The sequence below is a fragment of the Salvia hispanica genome, chromosome 4 (genome assembly GCF_029641045.1).
Source record: "Salvia hispanica isolate PSC_SH4W2 chromosome 4, Shi_PSC_v1, whole genome shotgun sequence".
NCBI classification, from domain to species: Eukaryota; Viridiplantae; Streptophyta; class Magnoliopsida; order Lamiales; family Lamiaceae; genus Salvia; species Salvia hispanica.
The window spans coordinates 18,416,455-18,436,072 of NC_142695.1; positions in this window are offsets into that span (position 1 = coordinate 18,416,455).

Genomic DNA, 19,618 nt, shown 5'->3' on the forward strand with positions numbered 1-19,618 from the left:
CTAACTAACTATACTAATCAACCTAACTAATTACTCCCTCCGTCCCGGATAATTCGGGTCACTTTGACCGGGCACGGGTTTTAAGAATTGTAATGAAAAGTGGGTTGAAAAAGTTAGTGGAATGTGGGTCCTACCTTTATATATTAGTTTTATAATAAAATGTGAGTAGGAATGAGTTAGTGGAATATGGGGTCCACTACCGAAAATGATAAAAGTGAAGTGAGACAAATTATGTGGGACGGATCGAAATGGAAAACTGAGACGAATTATCTAGGACGGAGGGAGTACATTTTATTTTCAATTTCAACATTGAATTTAAAGTTATTTTAATTCAATTTTAATTCTCTATTAAGTATTTAGTAAAGTTAAAGGAGTAAAAATTTATTTTAATTCCAAATTCTTTGTTTGGTAAATAATAAAAATCAATATCTTGACATTAATTTTTAACTTAATATATTTTAAGTCATTTTAGTTTGTAATGTAACACTATTTTTCTATATGGAGTACTTTGTACGTGCAAGTATATATATTATGAGTGTCATGTGTGTGCGATGTATGCAATGTGTGTGTACCGTAGGTAAGGTTGCGATGTAGGCAGTACATGCGTGTATACTGTTAAGGATAAAGTCCTTAACTCGAATATTTGCGCCAAACGTCGCGGGAGCTGTTGCCCGACTATTATTCCAGCGTCAAATTTAAGGATAAAAGGTAGTCGTCGGAGCTTTGTCGGTCGATCAAATCTGGAATGATACGATAAAAGCGTAAAGATAAAATAAAAGGATAACTGATATTTCTCAATGTAATAGAAGAATACAATATCTCCTATTTATAAGATTATTCTAACTTAGTGATAAGGCTAATTTGGTGCATTGGTTATGGAGTTAAATTCTGTCATTTCCTGGGCCTAATAAGGTTTAATAAGCCAGGTGTGTTGAGAAACTGCCAGGTCCAGGAAGAAGGAGAGAATCACCTGGAGAAGGAAGTTGGCAGAGGATGCGAGTAGAAAAGAAGGAGAATTTACCAGGCGAAGGAGCGTTCTAGACAAGGGCAGAATGGGAATTACAAAGAAGAATCTAGAAGCTCTGTGCCTATAAATAAGAGCACGCGACTTACATGACGGGAGGGATCATCATTATCATTTTACTTAGCTCTTAGCTCAACTTCTCTACACACACGCACTTTTTTTTTTGGGGGGGGGGGGAAATTTGTTGGGGGTTCACGTTAGAAAATACATTTGAAGTTGTGTAACACCGTCTCCACGGGAGGCGAAGATACAATCTGTTTTCCTACTTTCGTTTATGTTCCTGAATTTCCCGAGACTTCGTCATTCGAAGGTCGGTCGTGTTTTGTTAACTTTCTGCTGGATCCGCACTTTATTAGCTATGGAAGTTGTTATTCTATTTTCGTTTCATGTTATTGCTGCTTTTCTGTTTGCCTTTGATGGATATTGGTGATTGATCTGAGTTGGAGTTTAAATTGCATGGAGATTTGTGGTTGATCGGCTGAATTTGGTTAAATTTGTGGAGATCGAAGATGGAATTTTTGTTGGTTTGTTGTGGATGGCTTGGATCCGGAGTGGATGAAGCATCCAGTGTTTGGATCTGTTCACGCTTGCATGGTTGCGATGTTTAAATTCTGTTTTCTTGTTTACCTCGTCTAGTAATAGTGGATCTGCTTTAGTTTCGATAGTTAATTGCATAATCGGTTTAATTTCGTTTACCCTGTTTTGATCTTCGCTTTACTCTGCATTTCGTGATCAAAGTTTGAAGAAGATGATGTCGTTGTTAGTTAAGCCTTTAGTTAGTTAATATGCAGCTTTTTCATTCGTACTCTGCTGTTTTTGGGAGATGGTCCCCACGCTCTGTTTTTCCTCTGTGTAGGCCAGTTTTAGGAAGTCGTTTACCGGGTCTGGTAGTCATTTCAAACACGTTTGGTTATTATTATGCATGTTTTGTTATCTCTGCCTAGATCTAGTTGTTAGGGTAGAGCATTTCATTTTCCGAGTGTAGGAATTAAATCTCAACCCCAAGAAAATTGTGTGGCAGCAGCCAAAAATAGTGTCCAGGTCTTTTAGCATATTTACTTTTGCATCCGTCTTTGTGGATTCGATCCCTGCTTCCCTGTACTAATCCTTTTTAGCATAGTGGGTTGAGGGTTTTGAAAAGCGAGGGGTAAGATTTGTTTGTACCAATGACCGAGGTTTCAAGGGTTCCTTGAGTTCCTCGACCCTGTGATCTAGAGGATTCTCTGGATCTAAGAAATCTGAATTTTATTTTGCACTTCACACTTGTCTTAGCCTACCCTTACTCTTTCTAATGGCGCCGTTGCCAAGGATGGATGGCGTAGTTTGTTCACGTGCTCACATATTTGACGTATATAGTTTTAATTGTCTTTTACTTGTTTCTTTCGACAGTTTATGAGCAGAGGCTCACGGTTTGGAACCTGGAGTAACCCGTCTGGATCAAGGAACGCTCAAGTCAGGTGGCAAATCAAGGAATCAACATCCACAGTCACCACCAGGTCGGGGTTTACAACAGTAGATCCATTTCTGTTCGAATCAGAAAGTGAGGAAGAGTGGAATTCGTCGGGGAGAGAGGACCTGAAGTCATCTTTTGAAACAGAGCACTCTGAAGCCGAGGAGAAGGCAGTCGTAGATATGGCGAATCTAGTGGACCCTGATCCTGAGATCGGTTCACTCACCGCGCATCTGGACGGTGAGCCCGCCCATGCCATAGTCTCAAATTAGCGACAGAGGTCTATTGATATTAAGACAAACGTGCTAGGCGTTTTACCTTCATTTTAGGGACGGAGGAATGAATGTCCTTACGAGTTTCTAAATGAGTTTAGTAAGCTGTGCAGCATCCAAAAGCGGCCCAACGATGCCACTGAGGAGGACTACCGTCTGCGTGCAGTCACATTTGCCCTAAAAGGGGAGGCCAACACATGGCTGCTGAGGCTTCCACCTGACTCGATCAACACATGGAAGTACTTCAAACTGGAGTTCCTGGAGTATTTTGTCCCGTCAAACAAAACAAACGCCCTAAAAAGGAGATTCAGGAATGTAAGCAGGACTACGATGAGTCCTTGAGCCAATATTGGTCTCGGTTCAAAGGACTGCTAGACGCTTGTCCTAATCATAGGATGATGGAGGCTGAGACGTTCTACTTATTCTATGAAGGAGCTAATCCTGAATCCAAAGACTTAATGAATTCCTCGAGCGGGGGGAATTTCACTAAGAACAAGGCAAGTGAAGCACGTGAGATTCTAGGGAGATTCATCGATGCAAAAAAGGCGTATGATAACCCACGTGCAATCATGAGGGGAAGTTCAGCTAATGCAGTAAAGGAGCAAGAAGGAGAAGGGGTTGGAGATAGAATAAATTGACTGGAGAAGGCACTTTTAAGCGCTATAGAAAAGAAAAATTAGGAGAAGTCGCCAGGTCAGGAGTAAAATCAACTCCAGCTCTATTATGGTCCACCACCTGATGGAGAATTCCAAGCCCAGATGAACACAGTGGGGAATTGGAATCAGAATAATCAGAATACAAGCTGGAATCAGTGGAAGATTAAGGAGGGCCCATGGAGAGACAATCCCTGTTTCAGATGGGCTGATGGGAATCAACAGCTTCAATTTCAAAACCCAGGTCCAGCTGAAACCCAGCAGAATTGGCCTAATCGTAATCAAGAGCGGCCACAACACAACTCGAACTGGTCAGGGAAGAACCAGGAAGGGCCGAACAACTGGAGCTACTGTAACCAAGGGGACCAGCCCAATTGGAGCAATAGGACAAACATCAGTCAGATCACTCTAAGGTCAGGACGTGGTTATGAAGGTCCCATGATGAAGGATGATGAGAGTGTACCCCCCATGATTAAAAGGGTGAAGGAAGTCCTGTCCCTGATCAAAGGGATACAGAAATAAGAAGTACTCCCTCCGTCCCAGATAATTCGGGTCACTTTGACCGGGCACGGGTTTTAAGAATTGTAATGAAAAATGGGTTGAAAAAGTTAGTGGAATGTGGGTCCTACCTTTATATATTAGTTTTATAATAAAATGTGAGTATGGATGAGTTAGTGGAATATGTGGTCCACTACCAAAAATGATAAAAGTGAAATGAGACAAATTATGTAGGACGGACCAAAATGGAAAACTGGGATGAATTATCCGGGACGGAGGGAGTACCAGAGTAGAAGGTGACCTCCAAAAAGGTGATTTGGAGAAGCCGCTACCTCGTATGGCCGATCCATTCTTCCTAGACCCAGAACCTGAAGTAAAGATTGAGGAAATAAGGAAAGAGACTGGAGAATCTTCAACTGGGGGTTCAGCAGGAACGTTGAAGCGCATGAAGCCATTTCCTCACCGAGGGGAAGCTAAGAAGAAGAAGGATGACACAGAAGAATTCATGGAGATTTTTGGCAAGTTGGAAATCAATCTGCCATTCCTACAAGCTCTGAAGCTGCCTACTTTTGGCAAATTCATGAAGGAGTTCATTGCTGGAAAAACCAAACCTGGTGGGAAGATAGTGATTGGAGAGAACGTGTCAGCTGTGATACAGAAGAGGAGAATGCCATCAAAATGCACAGACCCAGGTATGTTCACCTTGCCCATTTCTTTGGGAGACTTTAAAATTGAGCATGCAATGTGTGATCTAGGAGCCTCGATAAATGTACTCCCACTTTCGATATATAAGAAGTTAATTGAGTTGAGTCTGGTTAACACGAAGGTGGTAATTCAGTTGGCTGATAGAACATGCATCTCACCCGAAGGTATGCTGGAGAATGTGATAGTTAAGGTGCATGATTTCCTGTACCCAACTGATTTTCATGTGATAAAAATGAGTGAGAATGAATCTACTGAGTCTAGCGGAGTGCTATTAGGAAGACCATTTCTATGCACCGCAAAGACTATAATTGATGTGTTTGACGGAACTATCTGCCTAGACTATCATGGGGAGAAATACACCTTTAGCATTGATGAAGCGATGAAAAAACCATTGGATGTTGAAAATTTGCATGCTATCGATGTTATTAACCCCCTGGTCCAAGAATACCTTGAGACCGAATTAATGCAGGAACAGTTCAACAATTCAGAGTTGAGTCACTCTGTTGACAAGGAGGTAGCAGGGTGGTGCGAGACCCTATTGACTCGGGACATGACAGACAAACAGATCAATGAAGCGATCATGGCATTCTGCCACCAACCATTATCGTTTGAGTCAACTAGTTCTGTTCAAGCAAAAAGCCCAGACGAGGCAACTGACTTGGGGAAATAACAAGAAGGAGTTGAAGAAATTGCCCGAGAGCTTAAAGTATGCCTACCTTGGGGAAGATGAAACCTTCCCGGTGATAATCAACAGTCAGTTAACAGCGGAACAGGAGAATGAGCTACTGGAGGTAATCAGAAGAAACAAGAAGGCCATAGGATGGACTCTCTCAGACCTGGTGGGAATCCGCCCTGATCTTTGTATGCATCACATCAGACTGGAAGAAGGGGCGAAGGCTCATAGAGACCCGCAACGTAAGCTGAACCCGAACATGAGAGAGGAAGTTCTCAAGGAAGTCCTAAGACTGCTATCCTTGGGTATTATTTACTCCATTCCAGATAGTGAATGGGTCAGCCCAGTTCACATGGTGCCAAAGAAGTCAGGGATACAAGTGATTGAGAACGATAAAAATGAGTTGGTACCTACTCGGTTGGTGACTGGATGGAGGATGTGCATTGACTAACGAAAGCTTAACGAAGCCACTAGAAAGGATCACTTCCCTTTGCCCTTCCTCGACCAGATGTTGGAGAGATTGGCTGGGAAGCAATACTTTTGCTTCCTTGATGGATATAGTGGGTACTTCCAGATATATGTGGATCCTGAAGACCAAGAGAAGACAACCTTTACCTGTCCGTTCGGCACTTATGCATACAGGAGAATGTCATTTGGTCTATGCAATGCACCAGACACCTTCCAGCGTTATGTGATGAGCATCTTCTCAGATCTGCTGGAAGCGTGTATTGAGATTTTTATGGACGATTTCACGGTGTATGGGAATTCCTTTGATTCTTGTTTAGCCAATCTGGATCTGGTACTGAGAAGATGTCAGGAGAAGAATTTGGTCCTAAACTTTGAAAAATGCCATTTCATGGTACCAGAAGGAATAGTCCTCGGGCATGTGGTCTCGGAGAGAAGTATTCAAGTGGATAAGGCCAAAGTGGATGTGATCTCGAAGCTGCCTTACCCTACGAATCAGAAGGAAGTTAGAGGATTCCCAGGGCATGCAGGATTCTATAGAAGATTCATCAGAGATTTCGCAAAGATTGCACAGCCGCTCACTCATCTTTCGCACAATGATGTGGAATTCGTCTTTAATGAAGATTGCAAGAAGGCATTTCAAATGTTAATAGGAATCACCCTTTTGAGGTAATGTGTGATGCAAGTGATTTCGCAGTAGGAGCGGTCCTGGGTCAGAAGATCGAAGGGAAAAGTTATGTCATTTTCTGCCTCGAAGACCCTCAACCAGGCTCAGAAAAACTATGATACTACAGAAAAGGAGATGTTGGCCGTGGTATACTCATTTGAGAAATTTCGACCATACATACTAGGGTTGAAGGTGATAGTTTATACTGACCACACAGCCATTAGGTATCTCCTGACCAAGAAGGAGTCGAAACCAAGGTTGATCAGGTGAGTGCTACTATTGCAAGAATTCGACTGGGAGGTGAAGGATAAAAAGGGAACAGAGAACAAGGTCACAGATCATTTGAGTCGAATATTTCAAGGGACACGGACGAATCCATACCTGATGCCTTCCTCGAGGAACATCTTTACTGTCTTAAGAAATCTGCTAGACCTATAAACTGGGAAACAATGTTGGTAGTAACAGGTCCAGGAAAATCAAACAAAGGGAAGCATCCGTTGAATACAGAGCCATGGTTCGCTGACCTGGCTAATTACTTAGTCACTGGAGAAATGCCAGGTTCCCAAGAAGTCTCCCGGGCATAGAGAATGAAGTTGAAGAGTGAGGCCAAACACTACTTTTGGGACGATCCCTACCTCTGGAAGATGTGCTCAGACCAAGTAATCCGATGATGCATTCCAGAATGATAACAGAGGGACGTGCTCAATCATTGCCACGCCCTGGCATGTGGAGGTCTCTTTGGACCTACGAATACTGCCAGAAAGGTCTTGGATAGTGGATTCTATTGGCCAACACTGAACAAAGATTCTTTTGAATACTGTCAATGTTGTGAGAGATGTCAACAGACAGGAGGAATTTCAAGGAGAGACGAGATGCCCCAAGTTCCAATAGTAGTTTCAAAAGAAGTAGCTAAATTTCAGAAGGCGAACATTTTTAACAGGTATGGGGTGCCCAGAGCTATTTTCTCAGACCAGGGAACACATTTCTACAACCGCACCATAGAGGCATTAATGAGAAAATACGGTGTGCATCATAGGCTGTCTACACCATATCACCCCCAGTCGAATGGTCAACCTGAAGTGTCAAATCGGGAAATCAAGAGCATTCTGGAAAAAATGGTGAATACTACGAGGAAAGATTGGAGTAAGCGCCTTGATGATGCTCTCTGGGCTTTGATAAGGCTCGTTTCATACATCGGTTTAGGGTTAAAATTCTGTGCATTTGGGGCCCTAATGTGCATTATTGAGTTCAAGTGCGTAGTAAATCTGCCGGACCCAGGAGTTGCTGTTACCTGACCTGGCAGATGCAAAAGAGATGGAGTTGAAGCAAAAATCAGAAGTCGTCGTTCGGACCTAGGAGAATCAAAAGTTGGCAACAGGAGCAGAATGGAGCGAGAGCAGATTATTTTAAAGAGTCTTACTCAAGGGCTAGAGCGTAAAATCACCAGAGGGATACCCTAGGGATCAGAGCCTCACATATATAAGGAGCTCAACCTTGAAGAACAAAGAGGACGCTCAGACCGTGAACAGCCACTTCTACGCTCTCCTAGCTCTAGTTCTAGTTCCATACCTCAAATTTTCATTTCGTGTTGCTGCGCACTTGGACATGGAGGATTCTGGCCACCGTGGTTCTCATCGTCATCGTTGTTATTTTGCTGTGTAATACTGCCTTGTGGTGGCGAAGAAACAATTTTATTTGCTTTCGTTTAGTACTTTGTGTTCTTTTCAAGTTTCGCAACTCTAGTTTCTCGCTTTGATCTACTGGATTCAGACTTATTTCTAGTTATTATGGAAGTTTATGTTGGCCTTTGGTTGGATATTTCTGAGTTTATGATCATCTCTTTCTTTTAGCTTTCGTTCTTTGTTTGTTGTTGGACGTTTGGAGCTGAAATCTGTTGGTTTGTTGTTGGAGGTCGGGGATTTATATATGGAGATGTTTAGATTTGTTGAATATTGGTGTTTCGGAGGTGAAGTTTCGTATATTTGGTGTTTGATGTTTACGTTGTGCATGAGTGTGGCTATTTACTTTCTGTTTTTTTTGCATCCTTTCGGTCTAGTAGCGTAGATCTGCTAGTTTAGGCTTTAATTTCTCGTTTTAAGTCTAGATCTAAAGTTTGTTCTGTTTTCATGGTGTTTAAAACTCTGTTTTCTCTGCTATTCTCGTTTGATTCCCGAAGAAGATGAAGTTGTTGGTAGTTAGAACCAGATCTGCTTTATGTCAGCACTTTTCAGCATGTACTTTGCTTTTTCTGCATGTCCCCTAGACCTGTCAGTACGATCCACTTTGCCTCTTTTACTTTTCTGCATGCTTTTCCAGACGTTGGTAGTTTAAGGAAACTTGTCTTGCTTTTTGCTTTATGCTTGTCTGTCCAAATTAGGAAAACCTTTCTAGTTAAGTTTACCCTAGCTGTTTTAGAACTTAAAATTATCTCAGTTTCTCTAAGTCATGTATGCTCCGTACGCTCTTAGTTATTAGACCCGATAGGTAGAGTAAAGTTCTTCTGATCCATTAGACCCAATAGGTAGAGTAAAGTTTCTCTTGTCTCTCAGACCCAGTAGTCTTAAGTTCTCGACCCACAAAATTGCGTGGCAGCAGCCAACCCCTTTTTTCCAAAACAACCTCAAATGCAGTTTCGTAGCACCTTCGTCCTCGTGGGATCGATCCTTTACTTCCTTATGCTAAGTTGTAGTATAGTGGGTTGAGGTTTTTGAAGGGACAGAGTGCACCCAACGACCCCTTTCTGATAAGTTTCATGATCTTCTAGCCTCTGAAGTCTAGTCGAATCCTCTGGACCTGTTAGATCGAGTGACACATATCACTCCGCACCTGCACTGCACTCCTGGGCTCTGTCAAAATGGCGCCGCTGCCGAGGATAGCATGGTGTTATTTGTGTGTTTGCGAATGTTTTGGTGTAAATAGTTTATTTACTATGTTTTCTTTTGTTTCTTTTTTCAGTTTATGAACAAGAGCTATCGGTTCGTACACTGGAACAACTCACCTGGTTGGAGGAGCGCCCAGACTAGTTGGAGGGTCAAGGAAGCGATATTCCCAGTTACCACCAGATCGGGGCTTACAACAGGGGATCCAGTTCACCTGAGTTCGGAGAGCGACGAGGAGTCAACTTCTTCAGTAAAGAAAGAACCAAAGTCAACCTCAGAAACAGAGGAGGAAAGCGTTGAAGGTATGGCCAACGCGGGCGACGATGATCCGTAGATCGGCTGGCTCACTGCCCATTTAGATGGCGAGCCTGCCCAGGCCATCGTCTCCAACCAGCGCCAGAGGGCGATCGACATCAAAACTAATGTGCTGGGTGTTTTACATAATTTCTCGGGTCGGAGGAATGAGTGTCCATATGAATTCCTCAATGAGTTCAGTAAGCTTTGCAGTATTCAGAAGAGGCCCAACGATGCAACAGAGGAGGATTACCGACTACGCGCAATCCCGTTTGCACTGAAGGGGGAAGCTAACACGTGGTTATTAAGGTTGCCTCCCGATTCGATCCATACGTGGAAGGACTTCAAGTTGGAATTTCTGGATTACTTTTTCCCTTCTAACAAAACAAATGCTCTTAAGAAGGAGATCCAGGAATGCAAGCAGGAGTATGATGAATCGTTGAGCCAATACTGGTCCAGATTTAAGGTTACTCGACGCTTGCCCAAACCACCGGATGATGGAAGCCGAAACCTACTATCTATTCTATGAAGGGGCAAAACCTGAGTCCAAAGATCTGATGAATACCGCTAGTGGAGGAAATTTCACCAAGAGAAAGGTGAGCGAGGCCCGAGAGATACTGGGAAGATTAATTGATGCAAAAAAGGCATACGATTCACCTCGTACCATCCTAAGGAGAGGAATTGCGGATGCAGTCACAATGCAAAATGAAGAAAGGATGGATGCCCGAGTGGATGCAAGGATGAATGTTAGAATGGAGCAGCTGGAGAAGACTATCCTAACTGCCCTAGGGAAGAACGATTCACCGGGTCTAACAGAGAAATAAAAACAAGTACTGGGTCCAGAGGATGGTTACAATTATTGCGGATCTCAAGGAGGGATGGATTGTCCATCCCATATAAATGCGGTAGGAAATTGGAACCAAAATAATCAAGGCAACAATTGGAACCAGTGGAGAATCAAAGACGCTCCATGGAGGGACAATCCATGCTTCAGGTGGTCCGAGGGGAATCAAAACCCTCAACTCCAGATCACTAGCTCAGAAGGAAACCAAGGGAACCAACCCAACTGGTCCGGAAGAAATCAAGAGTAGCAGGACAACTGGAATCAAGGAGCACAAGGTAATTGGAGTCAGGGAGGTCAAGGAAATCAATCCAGCTGGAATAATAGGAACCAAAATAACCAGGGAAGCTCATATGTACCCCCACACCAGAGGAACAACAACTATCAAAGGCCAAGTAGCAGTCAACAGAACACTCGGACCCAGAGGAATCTGGATGATATGGTCCATGACCTAGTGAATTCTCAACAGCACATACAAAACAACTTGGTGGCAAACAATGACGTGGTCCACAAGCTCCAGGATGCTCAGCAGGAACACAAGGTCGCGATGGATCTGATGTCAAAGCAATTATCTAAGATCGCAACGTCCCTGAGCGACATGCGAGGAAATGAAGGAAAGATTCCAGCCTCAGTAAAGCCACCAGAAAGGGCAAATATCAGCCAAGTTACCCTAAGATCCGGGAAAGCATATGAAGGACCCAAGCTGTAGGTAAATGATGAAACGCCAGTGCCGATGAGCGAGAATGTTATCCACCCGGTCCAGCAAAATGAAGAAGTTAGGGCAGAGGATGATATCCAAGCCGGTGACTTGGGAGGATCGTTACCTCGAATGGCTGACCCATTTTTCTTAGACCCGGAGCCTGATGTAGAAACTGAAAAAGAGAAAGGAGAGGCGGAAGAGCCCTCTAAGGAAGATCCGACCAATGCAATAAAGAGGGTCAAGAAGAAAAAGGACAACCCCGTGGATTTCATGGAGATCTTTGGAAAGCTGGAGATCAATCTCCCGTTCCTGGAGGCTATGAAGCTGCCCGCGTTCAGCAAATTCATTAAGGAGTTCATTGCGGGCAAGGCAAAATCCGATGGATAGATCGTGATCGGGGAGAATGTATCTGCAGTAATTCAAAAGAGGATAATGCCGTCGAAGCAAACTGACCCAGGTATGTTTACCCTACCTATCACTATAGGAGGTGTCAGAGTCGAGCATGCTATGTGTGATCTAGGTGCATCATTTAATGTGTTACCGCTTTCCATATATAAAAAATTGGTAGGAGCGAGAATGACTGATACAAAAGTGGTGATCCAGTTAGCTGATAGATCATGCATTAGCCCTGAGGGAGTGTTAGAAAACGTGATAGTTAAAGTTCATGATTTTCTATACCCTGCCGATTTCCATGTGATAAAGATGAGTGAAAACGAAACTGCTGAGTCTAGTGGCGTTCTTTTAGGAAGACCATTTTTGAGGACCGCTAAGACTATAATTGATGTTTTTGATGGCACCATCTGTTTAGATTACAATGGGGAGAAATTCACTTTTAGTATTGATGAAGCTATGAGGAAACCACTTGACGTGGAAAACCTCCATTTCGTTGATGTGATTAACCCCCTGGTCCAGGAATTTCTTGAGACCGAAGTATTGCAAGAACAGGCTGATACCTTGGAGATGACCGAATCCATGAGGAAAGAAGTTGCAGGGTGGTGTGAAGCAGTTATTAAGCAAGGGCTATCTGATGAGGATTTCTGTGGCAAGGCAGGATCCCCTGGGTCCAAGGGATCAGTCCAACTGGCCAGTGTGGAAAAGTTGCCGGAGTTGGACGAGCTGGTCAAGAAAGGAATGGAGAAGAATCCGTTGCCACATGAAGTACCCCCTCCAAAGAAAGAGCTGAAGAACCTTCCTCCGGGTCTGAAGTATACCTACTTGGGCGAAGGCGAATCTCTGCCTGTCATAATCAACAACCTTCTGACCCAGGAGCAGGAAGTCAAGCTATTGGAAATGCTGGGGAGGAACCAGAAAGCAATAGGGTGGACTCTATCTGACCTAGTGGGAATCAGTCCCGATCTATGTATGCACCATATCCGTTTGGAAGAAGGAGCCAAGGCACACCGGGATCTCCAGAGGAAACTCAACCCCAACATGAGAGAGGAAGTCTTAAAGGAAGTATTGAAGCTGCTGTCCCTGGGAATCATATATTCCATTCCCGATAGTGAGTGGGTGAGTCTTGTCCACATGGTGCCGAAGAAATCAGGAATACAAGTAGTCAAGAATGACCGCAACGAGCTTGTGCCCACAAGGTTAGTCACGAGGTGGAGAATGCCGGAAACTCAATGCGGCCACACGCAAGGATCATTTCCCGTTACCCTTCATCGACCAAATGCTGGAAAGGTTGGCGGGAAAGCAATACTTCTGCTTTCTAGATGGCTACAGTGGATACTTCCAAATATATTTGAATCCGGAGGATTAGGAGAAGACCACATTTACCTGCCCCTTTGGAACATACGCCTACAGGAGAATGCCTTTTGGTCTGTGCAACGCACCTGGGACATTTCAGCGATGCATGATGAGCATTTTCTCTGATCTACTGGAGGACTGCATCGAGATATTTATGGATGATTTCACCGTATATGGAGATTCTTTCGAGACTTTCCTGGGGCACCTAGATGTTGTTTTGGAGAGATGCAGGAAAAAGAACCTAGTGCTGAACTATGATAAAATGCCACTTTATGGTCAAGGAAGGGATAGTACTGGGACATATTGTATCTGAGAGGGGCATCGAGGTAGATCAAGCAAAAGTGGAGGTGATCTCTAAGCTTCCATACCCAACGAATCAGAAGGAGATTTGAGGATTCTTGGGACATGCAGGGTTCTACCGAAGGTTCATTAAGGACTTCGCAAAAATCGCCCAACCCCTGACAAGAATACTCCAGAATGAGGTGGAATTTGAGTTTGATGATAAGTGTAAAAAAACCTTCCAGCTACTCAAGGATCGTCTGGTCACAGCTCTGATAATCCGCTCGCCCAACTGGGATTACCCTTTCGAGGTAATATGCGATGCGAGTGACTTTGCAGTAGGAGCAGTGTTGGGGCAGAGGATCGAAGGAAAAAGTTATGTCATATTTTATGCCTCAAAGACACTCAACCAGGCCCAGAAGAACTACGACACCACCGAGAAGGAGATGCTGGTTGTGGTGTACTCATTTGAAAAATTCCGACCATATCTACTGGGGTCGAGGGCGATAGTGTTCACTGACCATGCAGCCATTAAATACCTCCTAGCCAAGAAGGAATCTAAGTCAAGGCTAATCCGATGGGTGCTGCTATTGCAAGAGCTCGACTGGGAAGTCAGAGATAAGAGAGGGACCGAGAATAGAGTGACTGACCATTTAAGCAGGATTACCCAGGGAGAAGATGAGGAAGCCGTCCCTGATGCTTTTCCAGAGGAGCACTTGTATTACTTAGGGGAATCAACTAGACCAATCAGATGGGTAGCAGTGTTAGCATTAACTGGGCCCGAGGAGTCAGAGAAACGGAAAGGCAAGCCGAATGACGAGCCTTGGTTCGCGGACCTGGCGGAATTATTTAGTTACTGGAGAATTACCTACTGCACAAGAAATCACTAGGGCCCAGAGGATGAAGATTAAGAGTGATTCCAAGTACTACTTTTGGGATGACCCATACCTCTGGAAGATGGGTCCAGATCAAGTAATAAGAAGGTGTATTCCAGAGTGGGAGCAAAGAGACGTGCTAAACCATTGGCATGCACTAGCATGTGGTGGCCATTTCGGCCCAAGGAAATCGGCAAGAAAGGTTCTGGATAGCGGTTTCTACTGGCCTTCGTTGAATAGGGATGCTTATGAGTTCTGCCAGAATTGTAACAGGTGCCAACTGACAGGAGGGATTTCTATGAGAGATGAGATGCCACAGACTCCTATAATAGTCTGCGAGATCTTTGATGTTTGGGGACCATTTCCATCCTCGTATGGAAATACGTATATATTGGTTGCTATGGATTACGTGTCCAAGTGGATAGAGGCCAAGGTTACAAGCTCAAGCGATGCGAAGGAAGTCTCAAAGTTCCTAAAGGCCAATATATTCAACCGATATGGCGTGCCCTGAGCGATCATCTCAGACCAAGGGACTCACTTCTGTAATAGGACGATTGAAGCACTGATGAGAAAATATGGAGTCTACCATCGGTTATCCACTCCGTATCATCCCCAGTCAAATGGGCAGGCTGAAATCTCAAATCGAGAGATCAAGGGCATCCTAGAGAAGACGGTGAATACCTCAAGGAAGGACTGGAGCAAGCGTCTGGGTGATGCCCTCTAGGCCTACAGAACCGCTTACAAGACACCAATAGGAATGTCAGTCTACAGATTGGTATTCGGAAAAATGTGCCACTTGCCCATGGAGATAGAGCACAAAGCGTATTGGGCAGTCAAGGAAATGAATATGAAAGCTCATGCCTGTGAGGAAGAGAGGAAGATGCAACTGCAGGAGCTAGAGAAATTGAGGCTAGAGTCATATGATTCGGCCATGTGATGTAAGGAGAGGACCAAACTCTGGCACGACAAAAACCTTCGGGTCAAGGAGCTGCAGGTCGGGCAGAAAGTACTCCTTTTTCAGTCAAAGCTCAAGCTCATGCCTGGAAAGCTGAAATCCAAGTGGATAGGGCCTTACACAATTGTAGGCATTCGACCGCATGGAGCAGTGGAAATTCAGGGAGTCAATGCTAACTCTGTTCCGTTCCTTGTTAACGGTCATAGAGTGAAAGTGTTTAGGGATAGTTCGGAGTTGTGTGAAGTGGAAGAAATTCCACTCCACACACCTTCCACTATTGCCTAGTAAGCCATGTTTAAATATTCTTCGGGAATTACTGGGTCAGGTAGATAGGGTAAAATTTTCGATCAGCTGACTGGACCAATTAATTCCCAAGAATATTTAAACATTTAGGTGTAAATAACATGAATAAGTTTTTTTTATGAAAATACAAAAATATATATATGCTTCTAAAACCCAAAAAGATTTTTGGAAATTCTGATCGTCTGAGGAAATGCACAAGTGTGAAAGGCTCATCTCTTTGACCCAGACGTTCAGCAAATTTCGTTATTTTTACTAAGTGTTTCGGATTACCAGGTCAGAGGGAAGTGAGAAATATTAGGGGGAAGTTTGAATTTTGAATTTCAAAAAGCTGGCGAGGCGTACGGTTGCTTGCGTCAGAGATGCGACCGTTCGCCTGCAGCCAATCATGATATTCCTTTTCTTATTTTATTTCCTTTTCTTTTTCTTTTCCTTTTATTTATTTTATTTTCCTTTTATTTTCTTTTTCCTAAAATAACTTCCCTAAGAAAATTAATTAACTTCCCCCACCTAAAATTATTTTCTCATAACTTACCATTCCCAAACTTTTCTTTCTCTCTGCAGATCGGAGAACCTTCAAACCCACCACCATCAACCACCGCCGTAAAACACCGCCGTAGACAAAGATGCAAAAAAATCCGGGTTCACGCTCAACCCGCGGGAAGAACCCACCGAAAGGAAACACCACGAAAAAGGTAACGGAGGCGATGAGTTCAGCTCCCACGGCCGAGAAAATACCCACGCCACCACCAGAAGAAAACCCCACTCCGCCGGAAGTTCCACCGCAGCCCATACCGACCGAAGTGCAACCAAAGCAAAACATCGGACAAGACAACCCCGCCGAGGCGAAATCCGACGAAGCGGAGATCCCGAGGAAATCATACAAGAATTCATGAGAAAGTACGGGAAAGGGCCGAAGGCGAGCAAATTCTTCACACAAATGTCGGAGGCATGCCGGAAACAAGAAGAGGTAATTCCTGCCCTAACCCCACTTACAATTCCACCAAGACCCCAAACATTAATCGAAACACCCACTGCACAAGCCTTACCCACACACCCCGAAAACCCCCAAAGTAGAGGACAAAGTAGAGGAAGTGGAGCAAGAGGAAACAGGGGATGTGGAAGAGACGGAGGAACAGGGTGTTGAGGAGACTGAGGATGATGAAAAGGGTAATGAGGGTAGCGTAGGTGAAGAAGGTGAGGCAGTTGTTGACAAGGAGGTTGAGAAGCATGGTGAGAGTGTTGATGAGGGAGTTATTGAGAAGGAGACAGAGGAGGAAGAGAATGCTAAAGGAGTGGATGTTGAGAAGGAGGAAGAAAGAGACGGCGATAAGCAAGATGCCGAGAAAGTTTGTGAAGAGATCGAGACTGACATCGTCGTGGTGGACGATACGACTACTGATGACCAAGTAACTCCGACGGACGAGAGGATGACGAGGAGGCAATCCCGTCTGAACAGAAAGCAAGTGGATGAAGCAGAGGCAGGCAGGTCCAAGCGCCTGAGGCTGGAAGATATAGAGGAGACTGGGGATGATATCCCCCTGGTCCAAGAAACGCTACCAGCCGAGGAGGAGATCTCTCCGGAGGCCCTGGAGACGAGATATGAGGCGGAAAGAAAGAGGAAGGGTAAGCATGCTGCTAAGCCCCAACAGAAGAAATCTCACCCCGCAAACACCACTGTGGTGATTAGCGAGCCGGAGGCGATCCGTGTGCCGTTTGCCCATCCAAATGAAGAAGAAGAGGCTGAGATACCAGCCATGGAGGAGAGCCCGTTCGAGACGATGGAGGTCCTTGTGACCAAAAGATTGTTGGAAGCCATGGTCCCGTTTGAGGACCCAAAGCTGCAGAAGGCGTGCGATGGCCGAGCCACGAATGGAAAGTCGGCAAAATCCAGAAAGAAGCTGTGCCTCTCGGTCCTAGAGGAACTGGGAGTGGAGAAAAAGTTCATCTCCTACTTCAAAAGCATAGGGTTTGAGTGGCTTCTCAACCACAGCAATGCGGAGGTGCCGGTGGCTCTGGCAAAGGAGTTCTTCACATCATTCAATTTCAAACAATCTACGGATCTCGATGCAGACACAATCTCTTTCAGGATATTCAACGAGGAGATGGAGATGAGTATGAGAGAGTGGTCGTTGAGACTGGGACTAACGAGAGAGATCGGCGCACCCAAGTATACAGCTGGCTTCGATGCTGAGGAGGCCTGGAGGAAGGTTGCCCACAAGAAGGTGGCCAAGTTCAAGACAAGCACATCAAAGGGGATGAACATCACTGACCCTGTACTCCAATTGGCACAAGTATATATCGGGTACAATCTCTTGGGTCAAGTGGGTGCAACCCTCACTACTCCAGAGTTGTATTTCATGTGGTGCATGCTGAACAACGTGAAAGTCCACCTCTGGACTGCCTATGCATGCCAGAGAGTCAGAACTCACTCCGACCGCCATCTCTATACGTGCAACTTGCTGGGAGCATATCTCCAGAGGAATGTGTCAATGAAGATAGCCAACTCGGTAGCCAACCTGCCAATGTGTAGCGACCCAGGATACTTCGATCTCCCGTTCTTCTTCTACAAGGGATTAACGATAATGAAGGATGGCGTGTTGAGATTTTACGAAGTGGGGAAAGCTGATGGAGTGAGGATAAAGACCGAGAAAGAGGATGAAGAAGGTGATGAGAAGGTGGCAAACGAAGGGTGGCAGATGAGAATGGAGGAGACAATGTTGAAGCTGATAGCAAATACGGTGCAGCAACAGGAGATCTTGCTGAAGCTGCACCAAGAGGCGGTAGCTCAGAGGGAGATGATGGCCGCGCAAGCTGACAAGATGGCCCAGGCCGTGGAGACAATGATGAAGATGGTCACTTTGGTAGACCAAAAGATCCTCCGGGCCCAGCAGCAACGCATGCCTCCTAAGTTGCCCACAGACTCTAGGCAGCTGACCCCAGGAGTCACCCCAGAGAAGCCAGCCTCCGACGCCCAGGGAATGCCACCAGAGAAGAAGAGAAAGGACAGCGAGACCACCACCAGTGTACCAGAAAAGAAGAGGAAGGACAGCGAGACCACCACCAGCGTACCAGTGAAGAAGGATACCCCTAGGACAGGGGAACAGAAGGCCAAGAAGGATGATGAACCAAAGCCTAGCCAGAAGAAAGCAAAGATGGTGCCCAAGAAGTCTGGTCCCACGGGGGACCAGAGCCAGAATTGACACCCCCCCCCCCATAACCAAGTAATTTTAAATTTCAGTTTTTTTTCATGTCTTTTTGTGTTTTAGTTCTTTTTTACAAAGCATGCCCGTTTTTATGTGTCTGTGAATATTTGTGTTATCTTTTTATATATATGTGTTAGCTATCTTCTCCCACTTAGCCTGATGCTCGGTCTAAGTGTGAGAAGTTTATTTTTTTTAAGCATGCTTTGGTGTCTGTTTAATTGTGCATCTTCTCCCACTTAGCCCGATTCTCGGTCTAAGTGTGAGAAGTTTGTTTTTACATAATATGTGTTTTGTGAGTCTGTTAAGTGTCGCACTAACTTAGCCCTATTTTCCACTTCACCAAAAAATGCTTGGGGACAAGCATGGTGAAGTGGGAGGGGGGAGGGAGTTTGTCAATTATGTGTGTCTGTTTACTAGGTCTAGGAGTTAGTAGTAGTCAGTTAGTAGGAAATTATGTGTTTATGCATAACTGGTGAATAGAAAGCAAAGCCCCTTAGTGAGAGTGATTGAAGAGAGAATGCATGTCAACTTTGATGCCCTTTTCCTTAATAAATCAAAGTCGGTTTGGATGAAGTAAGGACGATAGAATATGCCTCGACTAATTTAGTTGTGAAGCCCTCCATAAAAGTGAGTTATAAGCCTTAAACACTTCATACTAACACAAAATGAGAGGGCTGCCACTTGATGCTTAGGGAAAGAACTTAGAAGGAGAAAAAAATTTTTGGTGATAGAAGTAACCTCTCGGGCCTAGGGGAAGGGTACTGGAGGTATAAGCTGGACGAAGTCTAGGGTCTAAAAAGGAAGAATAAACTGGACAAGGTCCGGATATAAAAAATAAAAAATAAAAAATAAAAATAAATAAAAATAAAATTTGGAGGTATAAGCTGGACGAAGTCCAGAGAGGAATAAGCTGAGTCCAGGGAAGAAGGAGAAAAAAAAAATTATAATAAGAGCTAAGACAGGGGGAACTCACTGACCCGAGGCATCAGTGGTATAGCACTATAAGAGCGAACGATCCTAACATCCCTGGTGAGGAATGAGTGATCGAGCGAATCCAACAGTTAGTGAAGTTAGGGGCTATCTTGACAAACTGACAAGCCGATTAGATAGAAGAAGGGAAGGGGAAGATTCGGAGA